Source organism: Pseudophryne corroboree, chromosome 11 (genome assembly GCF_028390025.1).
Source record: "Pseudophryne corroboree isolate aPseCor3 chromosome 11, aPseCor3.hap2, whole genome shotgun sequence".
NCBI lineage: Eukaryota > Metazoa > Chordata > Amphibia > Anura > Myobatrachidae > Pseudophryne > Pseudophryne corroboree.
This window is the reverse complement of record NC_086454.1, coordinates 72,847,633-72,863,037: the sequence shown is the minus strand read 5'-3', so window position 1 is coordinate 72,863,037 and position 15,405 is coordinate 72,847,633. Positions and strand designations below refer to the sequence as shown.

The 15,405-nt window shown below is 43.7% G+C and overlaps 1 protein-coding gene and 1 pseudogene across 4 annotated transcripts in view; one reads left to right on the top strand and one right to left on the bottom strand.

Annotated features, from left to right (window-relative positions):
• Positions 1-15,405, bottom strand: part of METTL15 (methyltransferase 15, mitochondrial 12S rRNA N4-cytidine) — a 560,008-nt gene that overhangs the window by 287,074 nt on the left and 257,529 nt on the right. The window lies entirely within an intron of this gene.
• LOC134971167 (5S ribosomal RNA) lies at positions 262-380 on the top strand (annotated as a pseudogene).

The following is a 15,405-nucleotide window of genomic DNA, read 5'->3' as shown; positions in this document are numbered from 1 at the left end:
TGACTTTTTCAATAGGCAACCGTACCCTGTCTCTCTCATCCACTGTCTACTATATATGACAGCAGACAGCAGAAGTAGGGATGCCTAAACCTATTATTCTGTCACTAGACCATTCTAGTACTCTCTTATCCATATGCCAGTGTACAAGGTCTCTGCAATACATCGGTGACAGAGGCACTGTGCAGAAACCATTGGACAGCAGAAGTACTTTCTGTGATATTTACGTCATAAACCACACTCTCTCATTTGTTCCAACCTGAGAAATACTGCCATACTTCACTAGCTACGCCCAATCTCGTCTGATCTTGAAAGCAAAGCAGTGACAGGCCTGATCAGTACTTGGATGGGAGACCTCCTTGGAAAATCAGGTGCAGTAATCATATCTTGAAAACTAAAAAGCAAAAGTGGTGGAAAAACCTATGACCTATATCACTATGTTTCAAACCTTCTCTCTCTCCTGACTAATCTGACACAAGGGCCCAACAGTTACTTAATACTTACCTCCATACTAGGTATTAGACTGAATAAGAGATATCAGATTACTATATCCTCTCCTTCGTGTAATTCACCTTGAGTTGTGTAATTCACACATTGTTACTTACCAGCGTTTTGGGAGTTAGAGCTGTACCTCTCTCCAGCAACATGAAAAGTGATACCTAAAGGTATAACCACTAGGACTTACCAAAAAAAGCTATTACTATCTGAACACACCAGATAGAGAGCAAAATTTTATTGCAATGATTATTATGAATAAATTGGTAGTGTTTGAATTGTGCACCTGCAACCTTTGTCTGTGTATGCAGTACTACTGAAAGGTCTCCGTAGGGCTGCACCTCTCATTACCGGTGTACACCCCAGGACCGCCCCCCTGTATTCTTTCTAGGTCACTAAGCTATGCAATAGTGAAAATGCGATCCAAATTCATCCAGTAGATTTTGTGACAGACAAAAATCCATACATTTTATTTTATCGTTTCCGTAGTTCATAAACAGTTCCTAAAGTATATTTGTCAAAAAAAATTGCTATGTACAATCACAACCCTTACAGTTATATTATATTAGCTGGAGTACCCGGCGTTGCCCGTGATTTTAAGAATGTCTGTTTAGAAAAATAAATGTAAATATGAAACACAGTATAAATAACATTGTAGACAGCTGAATACCTGTGTTTCGCTTCGGGATGATGATGGTAAATGATAATGATAGTTGATCGTTAATTTACGTTGGTTGGAGATCTAGTATATAGGCATATCTTGCTTCCCTGACGCACTTTCTGTGGTGGCCGGACCCCTTTTTGGTCCCCCAAGGGAACCTGCTCTTCCCACTATACAACTCTCAGTCTGTGGCTTCCTGCTGCCTCCATTGGGGGAATGGAGGCAGCAGGAAGCCACAGACTGAGAGTTGTATAGTGTCAGTGCCCCTGTGAAATTATCAAATTTTTTTACAGTTTCTTATATAACGCAGCACATTATGTAACCCCCACAGAGTTTGTTCCCAGATTGTAAGTCAGATGTGTACCAAGTTTGGTGTAAATTGCTCCAGGCCTTCCACAGTTTTGTTGTCTGCTGACATAATCTGTGCTGCTGTCCCACCCCTAGGGGTGCTAGGGGTGTCTTCCCTCCAGTGTTTGTTGCTAGATTGTAAGGCATATGAAAACAAGTTTTTGAGTACATTGCTCCAGCAATTCCGGAGTTATGATGTCTCCGATATACTCTGTGCTGCTGTATGCCCCCCTAGGTGTGCTAGGGATTTTAAATGGTTCTAGTTGCCTCCGCCGTGTTTTAATACGCTTGTATGTAAAATGTTACGATCTCCACTTGTAAACTGTAGATTTGTATAGAAAGACAGAAATTTTTCATTTTTATATATTAGATGTATAGGTAGCTTGGGACACAGCACTAGCTGAGAGTAATTTCTTAAAAGAACCAACTACACTGGAGGCTTCTTATCCACCTTCCTGGCAAATGTTTTTCCAAACACTGCTCAGAAATTGTTGGGGTTTTTTTATGATTGAATTAGTTCAAAAACATATACTTAACACTTATCCAAAACGATTTTAGTAAGAGATACATATATTTAACATTTGTAAAAATAGTGACTTTTTTCAAACATCAAAACATCTCAATTGGAACATTGGGGAATCACAACTTTAATCTCCCCAGAGGCTGCAGACACCAGGTACACACTAGGCGGCTGAGGGGGGGCTCATTTACATTTGCCGGGCGGCTGCTCCTCTGTGCAGCTGCCAAATAGTGCTGACCGATCAGCAGTGATTGGCAGCATGGCAGACACTAGGGGAGGGTGCCGGGATGCAGAATGATGGCTGCAGGAAGATTATGTTCCGGTAGCTGGCCACTATGTGTTTCTGACCAGGCGTACTGTTTGCGAACAGGTCAGAAAATGCAAATTGTTGTGGATGCAAAGTGATTACATACCTCTTACTTATTGCGCTGAACCTCCTGCAGTTGAATAACCGGTTATTGCTATAAACCACCATAAATTATTTCATTAAAGTACCCCAGTACATTAATAATATTTTTTTTGTCTTGCAAACAAGTAGAACTGGAAGTCCAAGTCACTGCATGCATGAGCCATTACACGTGCACCGATCCACCATGAGGCGAGGTGATAAAATTACACTTACCGTTGGGCAACTGAGAATAACTCAAGAGCTCTGGCAATATATCCTTGGTAATCTTTGGTGATAATAGATTGTGTATCACTGTGATAATAATGCATAGGTGCATCCACATTCTAGTTTCTGTAACGGTCAGTGAAAAACACACTACACCAACAGAGAGTACAGGCCAAAGCCTGGTCTCTTCCGCCTCCCCGGTTGTGTACAGTTGTGCAATAATTGAGTGCTTCTTCAGGAGTGGAAAGTCTTTGCGACCCACCATCAACCAGAAATATCCTCTTCTCTTCTTAAATTTCAGTAAGATTTCTCAAAACACAAAATAAAGCCTTACTTTTGCATGTGGCTGCAACACAAAAATGGGCTGATTCAGCGATTTATTGGCAAATCCTGCTTTGTTTTTTTTATCACTGTGAATGTTCCATAGCACAGTATGCACATTTTTGATCCACCATGGCCGATTCAGAGTCAATTGGATCTTAGTTGCATCTCCACATGCGGCTGAGTAGGTGCAGCTGGGCGGCAACTGCACATATTGCACATAGGCTGGTATGGGTCGTTGGGTCGACACTCATTAGGTCGACCACTGAAGGTCGACATTGCCATTAGGTCAACATGGGCGTTAGGTCGACATGTACTAGGTCGACAGGTCAAAAGGTCGACATGAGGTTTTTGAATGTTTTTAGTGTCGTTTTCTCCGTAAAGTGATGGGGAACCCAAATTAGTGCACCATGTCCCCTCGCTACACAGATTACCACTCGGCACAGATTACCATTCCAATCGTAGTCCACGTGTGAAAAAATCCAAAAAGTGTGAAAAACTCATGTCGACCTTTGGACCTGTCGACCCGGTACATGTCGACCTAAAGGCCATGTCAACGTAATGGCAATGTCGACCTTCAGTGGTCGACCTGATGAGTGTCGATCTAACGACCGTAACCCGCTAAGAGGATGTGCTGTGGAGGTATAGATGGAAGTGTAGGCTATTCAGTAGTTAGTGTACGCTGAAATCAGACAGATCTCTTGTTCCAAGGATAGGGCAGGGGGAACATTTGCCCTGATCACTGCTACGTTTACAAGTTGATGTCTGTGGGCGGTGGGGTTGCATAGACAAGGCCAAATCTGATAAAAAGCAGAGATCAGAGCATGTAATGCATCTGCACTGAACATAAATGGCACAACAATGCATAGCATGACTTCAACAATGAAAGACACCCAACTCCCACCTTTACAGACACAATTCTGCAATGCCTTAAGATGCCCTCATCTTGATGTGGCCTACTACAATTCTGCAATGCCCCAAGATGCCGTCATCTTGATGTGGCCTTCTACAATTCTGCAATGGCACAAATTGCCGTCATCTTGATGTGGCCTTCTACAATTCTGCAATGCCCCAAGATGCCATCATCTTGATGTGGCCTTCTACAATTCTGCAATGCCCCAAGATGCCATCATCTTGATGTGGCCTTCTATGTACTTTCCATTAAAATGGGTAAATTCGCCACATATTCAGAACAGACGTTTGGTGTGATGCCATGAAAATATAAGAATGCCAACATTGCTCTGTCATTATAGTGTTGTTCTGTTATTACTCTGATGATGTATTGCAGCGTCTACTAAAACTCATGGTGATTTAATGATCATTTTCAGGTAAGGATTAGAAAAGCATGAACCAACAGACTTTGGCAGTTGAAGGGTGTTGTATCAAAGGATTTCTACACACCAAGTAAAACATTTTGGGCAGTACATAATAATCAGTCCCGGTTGGTATCAGGATCCTAACAGGTGGGATGCCGGCTGTCAAAATGATGACAGCGGCATCCCGATGTTTACAATACAAACTACCTAACCCTGATCCCTAACCTCCCTAACCCACCTTTCCTGCAGCCTAAATCTAGCATCCCCCCCCCCCCCTCTCCTGGGTTTCCTAACCCTAACTCTCCCTCCCTGCAGGGAAAATTTTGGCTACGGGTACCACCAGGCGCCAAAGCAAAATGTTCTTATACAGTATAATTGAATTAAAAAAAACATAAATAATATACAACCCTTTGGCTGATGCAAAAATGTCCAATCTTCAGATTTTACACCTCCTCCTCACAGCATGTATCACAGAGAAACCGGCATGTAAAACAGAGGGGAGAGGAAGGCCACATGTGTAGTACAGTAATTTAATATACACATACACACATAAAGTGAACAACAAAACCACAGTAAAAGATGGTAAAAAATCCCTCATAAGTGACAGCCACAGGGGGAAATACGAAACAATTACCAGAGTGTCCGAGAACCCACAAAAAGTTCTCAGACAAGTTCTTTAAATTCCAGGAGCCGCCCGGGCTGGGAGCTGGAAAAGTCCCTAGTCCTTGAGACCGCAGAGCACACTCTGAATACTGGTCACAAATACTGGCCAACACGTTTCAACGCCTCCTTCCTGGAGTCTTTCTCAAGTTTTTCTTTTCCCTGTTAATTCTATTTGTTGTGTTTTGGAGAGACACTGTTTCCGGTTACGGAGATTATAGGGCAGCCCCCCAACATAGTTGTGCAACACGCGGGGCAACCAGACAAAATTTCTAGTCTTGTGTTCTCCCTCCCTGCAGCCTAAACCTACCCCTCCTTGGGGGTGCCTCACCCTGACACTCCCTCCCTGCAGCCTACACCTATTGAATCATTGTTCGGGATCCCGGTGCTGGGATAGTGATCAATGTCAGGATCCCAGCATTCCAAGTAGTGCGTGTATTCCAGTGTCAGTATTTCAATGGCCGGGATCCTGACCGAATCCCCTCAGTCCATATCTTCCCCTCTATAACAGCTACTCTCCAAACCCTATATACAGGGGCAGAATGACAAGCTGCAGGTGAAGCCTACCTCCCATCATTAGTTTCTATACATCAAGGTGCAGTGAGAGCACAATGTGCTAAGAAGGCAAGAATGCACCGTTATAGCACATGGAATGCACCGTTATAGCACATGGAATGCACCGCTAGAGACTAAAAAATCTCAATATGTATGGTTTGGAGCATAGAAGGGAAAGGGGGGGACATTATAGAAACTTTCAAATTTATAAAGAGTTTTAACAAGGTCCAGGAGGGAAACATTCTCCAAATGAAGAGAAGCAATAGGACACGAGGACATTCACTGAGACTGGAGAGGGGGAGGTTCAGGAGAAATATGAGGAAAAATTACTTCACAGAAAGGGTAGTGGACAAGTGGTATGCCTCCCATCAGAGGTGGTAGAGACTAAGACAGAAGAGCAATTTAAACATGCATGGGATAGACATAAGGATATCCTTACAAAGAAATAAGGATCAAATAAGGTTTGAGATTAAAAATATGGTAAAAAAAATGGGCAGATTAGATGGGCCAAGTGGTTTTTATCTGCCGTCAAATTCTACAGTATGTTTCTATGGAATGTACGAAATTGTGATAGAATATTTACAATAGAAAGTGATTGTTAGCTATCAGTTACAGCACTTTTCATGCACAATGGATATAATACAGATCAAAACGGATCAACACGTCTTACACTAATGCATGTACAGTGCTATGCAGAAAACATTTTACAAAACATGGAAAGGGGGGGGGGGGTGCGTTTAGAAAATAATCAAGCTCCCTCTCAAACGTCATTGGTTCAAAATATCATATGAAAATAAATGTTATGAGCATATTATTTCTTGAAAAGAGAATTACTGTGGGAATGTCTCAAATTAATTTGCAAATCAATCCTTGGAAGTTCGCTCATCTCTAACTGGGGTCTGTTAGAAATTTTACAACATATAAAAGGAACCAATGACTGGAAAATCTAATTAATATGTCATTTATTGCCAACTCATCCCTTAAAAAGAGACAAAGGAAACCTGGTGCTCAACATGTCTGTGGGCTCTCACGGTTCAGCTATAAATTATGCTATTACGAAAGGGGATTTCCGCATGGATTTAATATTTCCAAAATACTGGACAAGATGGTTTATGCTTCATTCTGTGTTTTTTCAGCCATGTGATTGTATCATCAGACAGAGATGGTTTCTTACATTGCCCTGGGAAACAGCATAACTGCTGTCTACATAAAATACAGTTAAATCTGCAATGTAGTTGAGTGTTATACTCCATGATAATGAAAATAAATAATCCTGCACACTGTTATGGTTTGAGATTGAAATGCAATACTGACCCAGCATCCCAATTTTCAGAATCTCGACAGGGGAAGGTAAGTATACTTACCTTACCCCAATGAACCCCTAACTCTAACCATCCATTCTAGCAGCCTAAACCTTGCCCCCCCCCCCCCCCCCATCCCCACCTTAACCCTCCACGGTGGTGCCTGAACCTAATCCCCCCCTTGCAGCCTAACCGTACCCCTCCCACCCCTCCACAGCTAACCTGTCAGTGTCAGGAATTCGCTCATTCAGGATCCCAGCCCTGGGCTTGTGACCATATTAAGAGAGCCAGTGTTGAAATTCGGAGTAGTGTTGGGATTCTAGCGTCTGTGTTTCAACTGTCGGGATCCTGAGTGGATCCCCACTGATATAGATACAAGACTACAAAGTACACAAGTAAGCATAATGACAAACTGATACATTTAGGAAAACATAAGTACTTGTACTAAATAATATTAGGTGGAAAGTCCCTTTAAAAAGTGCCTTGCTGGAAGCTTATATACTGTATGTAAGAAAAGAACAGAATATTGACCATTTGGACACCTACTGTAAGTTTACCCAGTTTGACTGATTGTGGCTGCTCAATGTTTTCAAAGGAAAATGCTGTCGGCTGTCAGAGCGAAACGCGTCTGCTGTTGGCCTGTCCCACCTCTCTTCAGTTTATCACATTTAAAGGAATTACTCAATGTGCCTGGACCCGTCATCTGGACTCTCCAGCTTACCGCATGTGCTTCTATGCTTAAAGCATACACTAATATGGTAATTACGGTATTGCTGCTAGACTTTACTGTTTAATGACTACATACTAAGCATCCTGGATGAGGTCTACTATGATATCCCGGATGTCGGGATCCCAGCATACTGGCACTGGGATCCCGACCACCGGTAAGCCACGCTGCGGGCACGGTAACGCTTTACTCTCCCTCCAGGGAAGTCGTGGACACCCCAAGAGGGAGAATAGTTGTCGGTATCCCGGCGCCGGTATGCTGAGAGCCGGGATTCCGACAGCCGGGATATCGAATGCTTCCCCCATGGGTGATATACTATTAAGGTACAGACATCACCAACTTTCCCTCCATTTATATTTATACTTAACGGACCTTTAACCTTTGAGGTTGAGAACTCTTATTTAAGTTATTATGCATTTATGTTTTCAATTGTATCCTTTTTATTCATTAACTATATGGTTCATTTATCCATCCAGTTTTCATTGCATTTAGCATTTCTGAAATGATTGTAGCGCTGTTATTTTATCTAGTGTGCTTATGTGACTTTCCCTTATTATATAGCTGCTGTGGAATTACCTCCCATACCAGCACCTTACTAAGAATTAGTCCTTGTTTATTCTTTTTTTGCTCAGTGATTGGGCCAGCTCAGCAGTTTTTTCAGAATGGAAGGCTACGAGTATAGCTATTAGATTTTGCTGCCTGTATAGTACACTGTCTGCACCTGTTAAAACGGGAACACTTATCATTCAGGCAGTTTGGATGCCGGTGGTCATGTCACGGACGCCGGAACACCGTCCGTCAACATACCAAAGGAAAGTATCAGTGTTAGGGTCAGTGTTAGGGTTAGTGTCAGTGGAGGGGGTGTAGGGGGATAGGCACTAGAGGGGAGGGGCTAGCCCTAGCCACCACCCTGAGTATTAGCCCTAGCCGCCACCCCCAGAGTCTTAGCCATAGCAATCCACCCACAAAATCTTAGCCTTAGCCGCCACTCTAAGCGGGTTAGAGTAGGGGCAAAATAATTACCCCATCCCCTGTCTGTATTCTTATTGTCAGGATACCGGTGTCGGTCATGTGACCGCCAGCATCCCGACCACCAGTCAGGTGTATGACACCCATTATAACACTCATAACCAGGAATGCATTATAGGTTGAGTATCCCTTATCAAAAATGCTTGGGACCAGAAATATTTTGGATATCGGATTTTTCCGTATTTTGGAATAATTGCATACCATAACTGGATATCATGGCAAAGGGACCTAAGTCTAAGCACAGAATGCATTTATGTTTCATATACACCTTCACACACAGCTTGAAGGTAATTATAGCCAATATTTTGAATAACTTTGTGCATTAAACAAAGTGTGTGTACATTCACACAATTTGGTTTCACTATCTCACTCAAAAAAAAAGGATTTTAATTACAAACCGGTAAATCCTTTTCTCGTAGTCCGTAGGGGATACTGGGAATCCATTTAGTACCAAGGGGAATAGACGGTTCCACTAGGAGCCATGGGCACTATAGAAGTTTGATTGTGTGTGCTGGCTCCTCCCTTCATGTCCCTCCCACCAGACTCAGTCTAGGAAACTGTGCCTGAGGAGACGGACATACTTTAAGAGAAGGATATAGAAAAGCAAAATGGTGAGAATTCGAACCAGCACAACCAGAACAAGAGGAAAGCCATGCTAACCAAAACTTGCAAACAGAGACAGCAACAGCTGAACCAAACAACAACCAAGTAACAGTGCAGGAAGAACGAAGCACCGGGCGGGGTCCCAGTATCCCCTACGGACTACGAGAAAAGGATTTACCGGTAGGTAATTAAAATTCTATTTTCTCTTACGTCCTAGGGGATACTGGGAATCTATTTAGTACCATGGGGGAAGTACCAAAGCTCCCAAACCGGGAGGAAGAGTGCTGAGGTTCCTGCAGAACCGATTGACCAAACTGAAGGTCCTCAGACGCCAAAGTATGAAGCTTGTAAAACTTAGCAAACGTATTCGAACCTGACCAAGTAGCTGCTCGGCAGAGCTGTAAAGCCGAGACACCTCGGGAAGCCGCACAAGAGGAACCCACCGACCTAGTATAGTGGGCTTGAACAGATTTCGGAATCGGTAAACCTGCCATGGAATAAGCATGCTGGAGAGTGAGCCTGATCCAGCGCGCAATGGACTCTTCACATAGACCTTCAAAGTCCTTACTACAGCCAAAGACTTTGAAGTAGCCGAGGCATCCGTAACAGCTGGAACTACAATAGGTTGGTTGATGTGAAACGCAGACACCACCTTAGGAAGAAATTGCTGACAAGTCCTGAGTTCAGCTCTGTCCTCATGGAAAATTAAGTAGGGGCTCTTGTGAGACAACGCCCCAGCTCCGACACATGTCTTGCTGAAGCCAAGGCCAACAGTGTGACTGTCTTTCACGTAAGATACTTTATGTCTACCTCCTGGAACGGTTCAAACTAGTCCGACTGGAGGAACTGCAGCACCAAATGGAGATCCCAAGATGCCGTGGGAGGCAAAAAAGGAGGTTGGATGTGCAGAACACCTTTGAAGAACGTCTGGACCTCAGGGAGAGAAGCCAATTGTTTCTGAAAGAAAACAGGCAAGGCCGAAATCTGAACTTTTATGGAGCCTAGGTGTAGGCCTACATCAACTCCCGACTGCAGAAAAAGCAGGAAACGTCCCAGATACGATGGTAATGTTTAGACGTTACCCGCTTTCTGGCTCGGATCATAGTCGGGATGACCTTATCAGGAATCCCTTTCTTGGCTAGAATCAGCCGTTAAACATCCATGCCGTTAAACGTAGCCGTGGTAAGTCTTGATAGACGAACGAGCCTTGTTGCAGAAGATCCTCTCAAAGAGGCAGAGGCCATGGCTCTTCGATCAGCATCTCGAGAAGTTCCGCATACCATGGCCTTCGTAGCCAGTCCGGAGCAATGAGGATTACTTGAACCTTTTCCCTTTTTATTCTTTTTAGAATTCTTGGGATCAGAGGAATGGGAGTAAACAAGTACACCAGCTGGTAGACCCACGGAGTTGTCAGGGCGTCTACCGCCACTGCCTGTGGGTCCCTTGGCCTTGTAGAGTCGAGAGGCCATCATGTCGATCTGTGGATACCCCCACCAAGGTGTCAACCACCGGAACATCTCCGGGTGAAGGCCCCATTCCCTCGGGTGCAAATCATGTGTGCTGAGGAAGTCTGCTTCCCAGTTGTCTACTCCCAAAATAAAGATCGCCGACAACGCCACAGCGCGTTTTTCCGCCAAGAGGAGAATTCTTGACACCTCTGACATTGCGGCTCTGCTTTTCGTTCCGCTCTGTCGGTTTATGTACGTTACCGCCGTTACATTGTCCGACTGGACCTGGATGGCCTGATTCTGAAGAAGAGATCAGGCCTGCAGAAGAGCATTGTTGATAGCCCTAAGTTCCAGAATGTTTATTGGAAGGACAAATTCCTGACTTGACCATCTTCCCTGAAACTGCACACCCTGGGTGACTGCTCCCCAACCTCTGAGGCTTGCATCCGTGGTTAGAAGAATCCAATTCTGAATCCCGAACCTTCGACCCTTGACTAAGTGAGAAGTCTGCAGCCACTACAGGAGGGAGATCCTGGCTTTTCATAACAGACAAATCCTCTGGTGCATGTAAAGTTTCGATCCAGACCACTTGTCCAACAGATCCAGCTGGAAGGGCCTTGCATGAAACCTTCCGTACGGATTTGCTTCGTAAGAAGCCACCATTTTCCCCAGAAGGCATATACAGAGATGCACTGAGATTCGGGATGGCTTCAAGACGGCCCGAACCATCGACTGGATTTCCATTGCCTTTTCCAAGAGAAGAAATACTTTCTGAGACTCTGTGTCCAGTAAAATTCCCAGGAACTGAAGCCTCTGTGTTGGCTTTAGGTGAGATTTTGGCAGGTTCAGAATCCACCCATGATCCAGGAGTAATCTGGTCATGAGCCCAATGTTCTATATTGCCCTAGTGGACCCGTCTATACCCCATGGTACTGAATGGATTCCCAGTATCCCCTAGGGCGTAAGATAAAAATCATATTTCGGAATATTACGTATTTCGGAATATTTGGATATGGGATACTCAACCTGTATATGTATAAGATGTCTTGATTGCTGATAGTTAGAACCTGACCGTAGATTAGATGCCAGTTGCTAATAGAGTGTTTATTAAGCCAGACCACCATAAAATGGAGACGAAGCACACAGACCACACCCTCTGATAAAGTCATCCTGAATGACGACACGCATTGGGTGTGCCTTGGGCTGACAACACGACGCTACAATATCACTAGGAGAAAATGGAGTTTGATGATCGTGGACCAAGAGGCAGGCAGACTTATTATGAATTCAACATGGAATTTTATTGGGCGCACATGCAATATTAGCTGCAACTAATAAAACTTTATGGTTTAAATTCACTATGTTGGCCCCCTTTCGCTTATCTATCTATCTATCTATCTATCTGCCACAAGTGTTTTGGCTGAAGAAGAAACCTCAAGAACTGTAAAGTAAATTCATCTGCCTTCAAAGGAAAACGTTGTACCTCTCAGAAAAATACGTTTTTCTAACAGGAATGGAAACAAAAATACCTCCCACATCTTTCAACAATCTAAAATACTACTTCTGAAAATTTTGCCTTTGCGATCAACTTCAATTCTTTTTAATCAAATATAACTATATCCGATTATTTCTACATGTCCCTGCAAATAACAGAATGGAATGTCACACTGGTTCTATACAGTATGAGTCACAGTCCTTTAGTTAAGTTATGATTTTCTGACAGATTTACCCAGAGGAATTTTAGAATCCATTTATGACGGAACATAACAAAACAGAATCCCAGTTGCCCTCTGGGTTCAGATATTTAACGCCAAATTTATAGCAGGTAAAATATAGCAACACCATACGGATCCATTTAAACAATATCTAGAGTCTAATGTTTTAAAGTTCTTATTAGGTTTTGGGTGTTTTGTTTGTAACCCCTTCAGATCGAGAGGCTATTTTGCCTCTTTATACCCAGATCAGCTGTTGAGTTTAGGTGATCTTGCCAATTTCACTGGAAATAATCGCTCATTTCTTTATTTAAATATGATCACACAGGGCATTTTCTTGTCAGCATATTAGAAGATATATAGAATTATTTTACAAGCCTCATGGAAAAAGGGAATTAAAAAAAATTATAACCACAGTTCACATGATTTCACCAATAATATGTTTAAAAAAAAAACTAAAAAACTAAAGCCACAACATATACTGCACAAAACTTTCACTTAGTTCTGTGAAACACAAAAATGTCAAATTACAGTTCCTTTATACAAGAAGCTAGAATAGTTCTAATGGATTCAGTATAATTTATCGGCGGATGGGATTCCGGCGTCAGTATCCTGACCGCCGGGATTCTGACAGCCGGCAAATTAAACGCGTCCTGTTATAAAGCTGGGGAGTGAAGGACGGCATATCAGCTTTGAGTATTATTTTTGCAGATATTATACTATGCACATGCATACTGCGGTTTTTAGAATACTGTATAAAAAGGGGGTGAAAGGCCAGAGTTGATTGAGAAGACACGTTCTGGGGACTGGGGATAATTTGGAGAGTCCGGTAGCGCCCTTTATTCTGTGGAATATATACACATTTTGGAAAGCAGAGATATTAAACCAGTGTATCCCGTCCTCTAGGCACAGTAACAGTCCAGGTTTTCAGGATATCCATGGTTCAGCACAGGTGACTTACACCCCTTTCACATTGCACATATAACCCGGTATCGACCCGGGTCAGTGTGCGATGTGAAAGGGCCATGTCCGAATTCCCGGGTCACCTGACCCGGCAATTCAACCCGGGTAATAAGAAGGGTGATTCCCGGGTTGAATACCAGGTAAGGCGCAATGTGAATGGGTTGCCGGGTCGATGCGACCCGGTACCCATTCACAGTATAGGGAGAGGCGGCGCAGAGATGAGCTAATCTCCCAGCGCCGCCTCCACCCCCCACTGCTATGGCAACCGACCGGGCAAAGTAGGCACATAGTCTCCAATGCTGGATCCCACCTGGGAAGGACCTGTTTCCAATTCCAGGGTGGGAGCCGGCATTGGAGATGTGAAAGAGGTATTAATTAGTACCTCAGATTTTAATTCAAGCATCTGTGCTTAGGCATAGATATCCTTAAAACCAGGATGGTTAGTATGCCTTGAGGACCGAGGTTGGGAACCACTGTGTTAAACCATACAGAATGTGTGTGTCACACGCATCACATCGCCTTTCCAAACTTGGGAGCGGCTTATTGAGGGAAGTATGCGCTTATAATGCAAGTTATTTTAAAGGGCCAGTTAACACTTGACTTAAAAAACTTTAGCAATAGGGGATATCCCATTAGGGCATCTACTTATACGCTACAATTGGTGCACCCATTACAAAAGTTACCCTGCATACTCTTGCTTTGCTCGTTTGCATTCAGAACATTGCAATAAGAGGGGAAGCCACCAAATCACTCAGTACAGGTACTTACCTATTACCGACAGTCCAGGTACAAGCAAGCAGGAATGCGCAGTTGCACCTTACAGTTATAAAGCCACCAAACTTTAATAAATCTACTGCTGTCAGCTGGCTAGAGGTGAAATAATGAATAATATTACATAACTGGGTCACCTGCACAAAGATATTTATACTGGGAATTCAGTTATGGTCAAATTATTTAGCCCATTCTTGCCTGCTCTCCTGGATCGATGCAGAGACTCCAGGAACCCAACAACATTCATTGAAAAGTGAGCTAGGGCACGATCATGCAATTTACCACAAATCATACGTTACTGTCATGGCCCTGGCCCTGCTGCATTGTGCCTCTGTTTGCAACATTACGCTAAGCCATGATGACAGAAATTGTACTGCCATGCACTCTGCACTTTCCACTTGGATTTCCCCACTGAATTCCGTCTAATGCAATGGCAGAACTAACTCTGTTGCAGTTGGTAAAAATAGGATTTTAATACCTACCGGTAAATCCTTTTCTCTTAGTCCGTAGAGGATGCTGGGGACTCCATAAGGACCATGGGGTATAGACGGGATCCGCAGGAGACATGGGCACACTATAAGACTTTGAATGGGTGTGAACTGGCTCCTCCCTCTATGCCCCTCCTCCAGACCTCAGTTAGAAAACTGTGCCCAGGGAGACGGACATTTCGGGGAAAGAATTTAATGTTTAAACACGGTGAGTGTCATACCAGCTCACACCACGAACATACTGCAGAACGTGGCATTCAAAAGAATACCAGCCAACGGCATGAACAATACCCTGCCACATGCCGAGAGAATATGTAACACAACCAGTGTGTCAACACAACCATTAATAAGACACCACATGCCATGGCATGCAGAACGTCAGCAACAGCCTGACAGAAAAGAAACACCACAAAAGTGTAATCATAACCAAAAACTGCAGACACAGTACGCACTGGGATGGGCGCCCAGCATCCACTACGGACTAAGAGAAAAGGATTTACCGGTAGGTATTAAAATCCTATTTTCTCCTACGTCCTAGAGAATGCTGGGGACTCCGTAAGGACCATGGGGTTTATACCAAAGCTCCAGACCGGGCGGGAGAGTGCGGACGACTCTGCAGCACTGACTGAGCAAACATGAGGTCCCCATCAGCCAGGGTATCAAACTTGTAGAGCTTAGCAAAAGTGTTTAAACCCGACCAAGTATCCGCTCGGCAAAGCTGCATCCGCCCAAGAAGAGCCCATCTACCTAGTAGAATGGGTCACCACCAACTTCGGAAACGGCAATCCAGCCGTAGAACGAGCACGCCGAATCGTATTACAGATCTAGTGTGTAACAGACTACAGAGACGCAGGTGAAACACAGAAACCACTTTTGG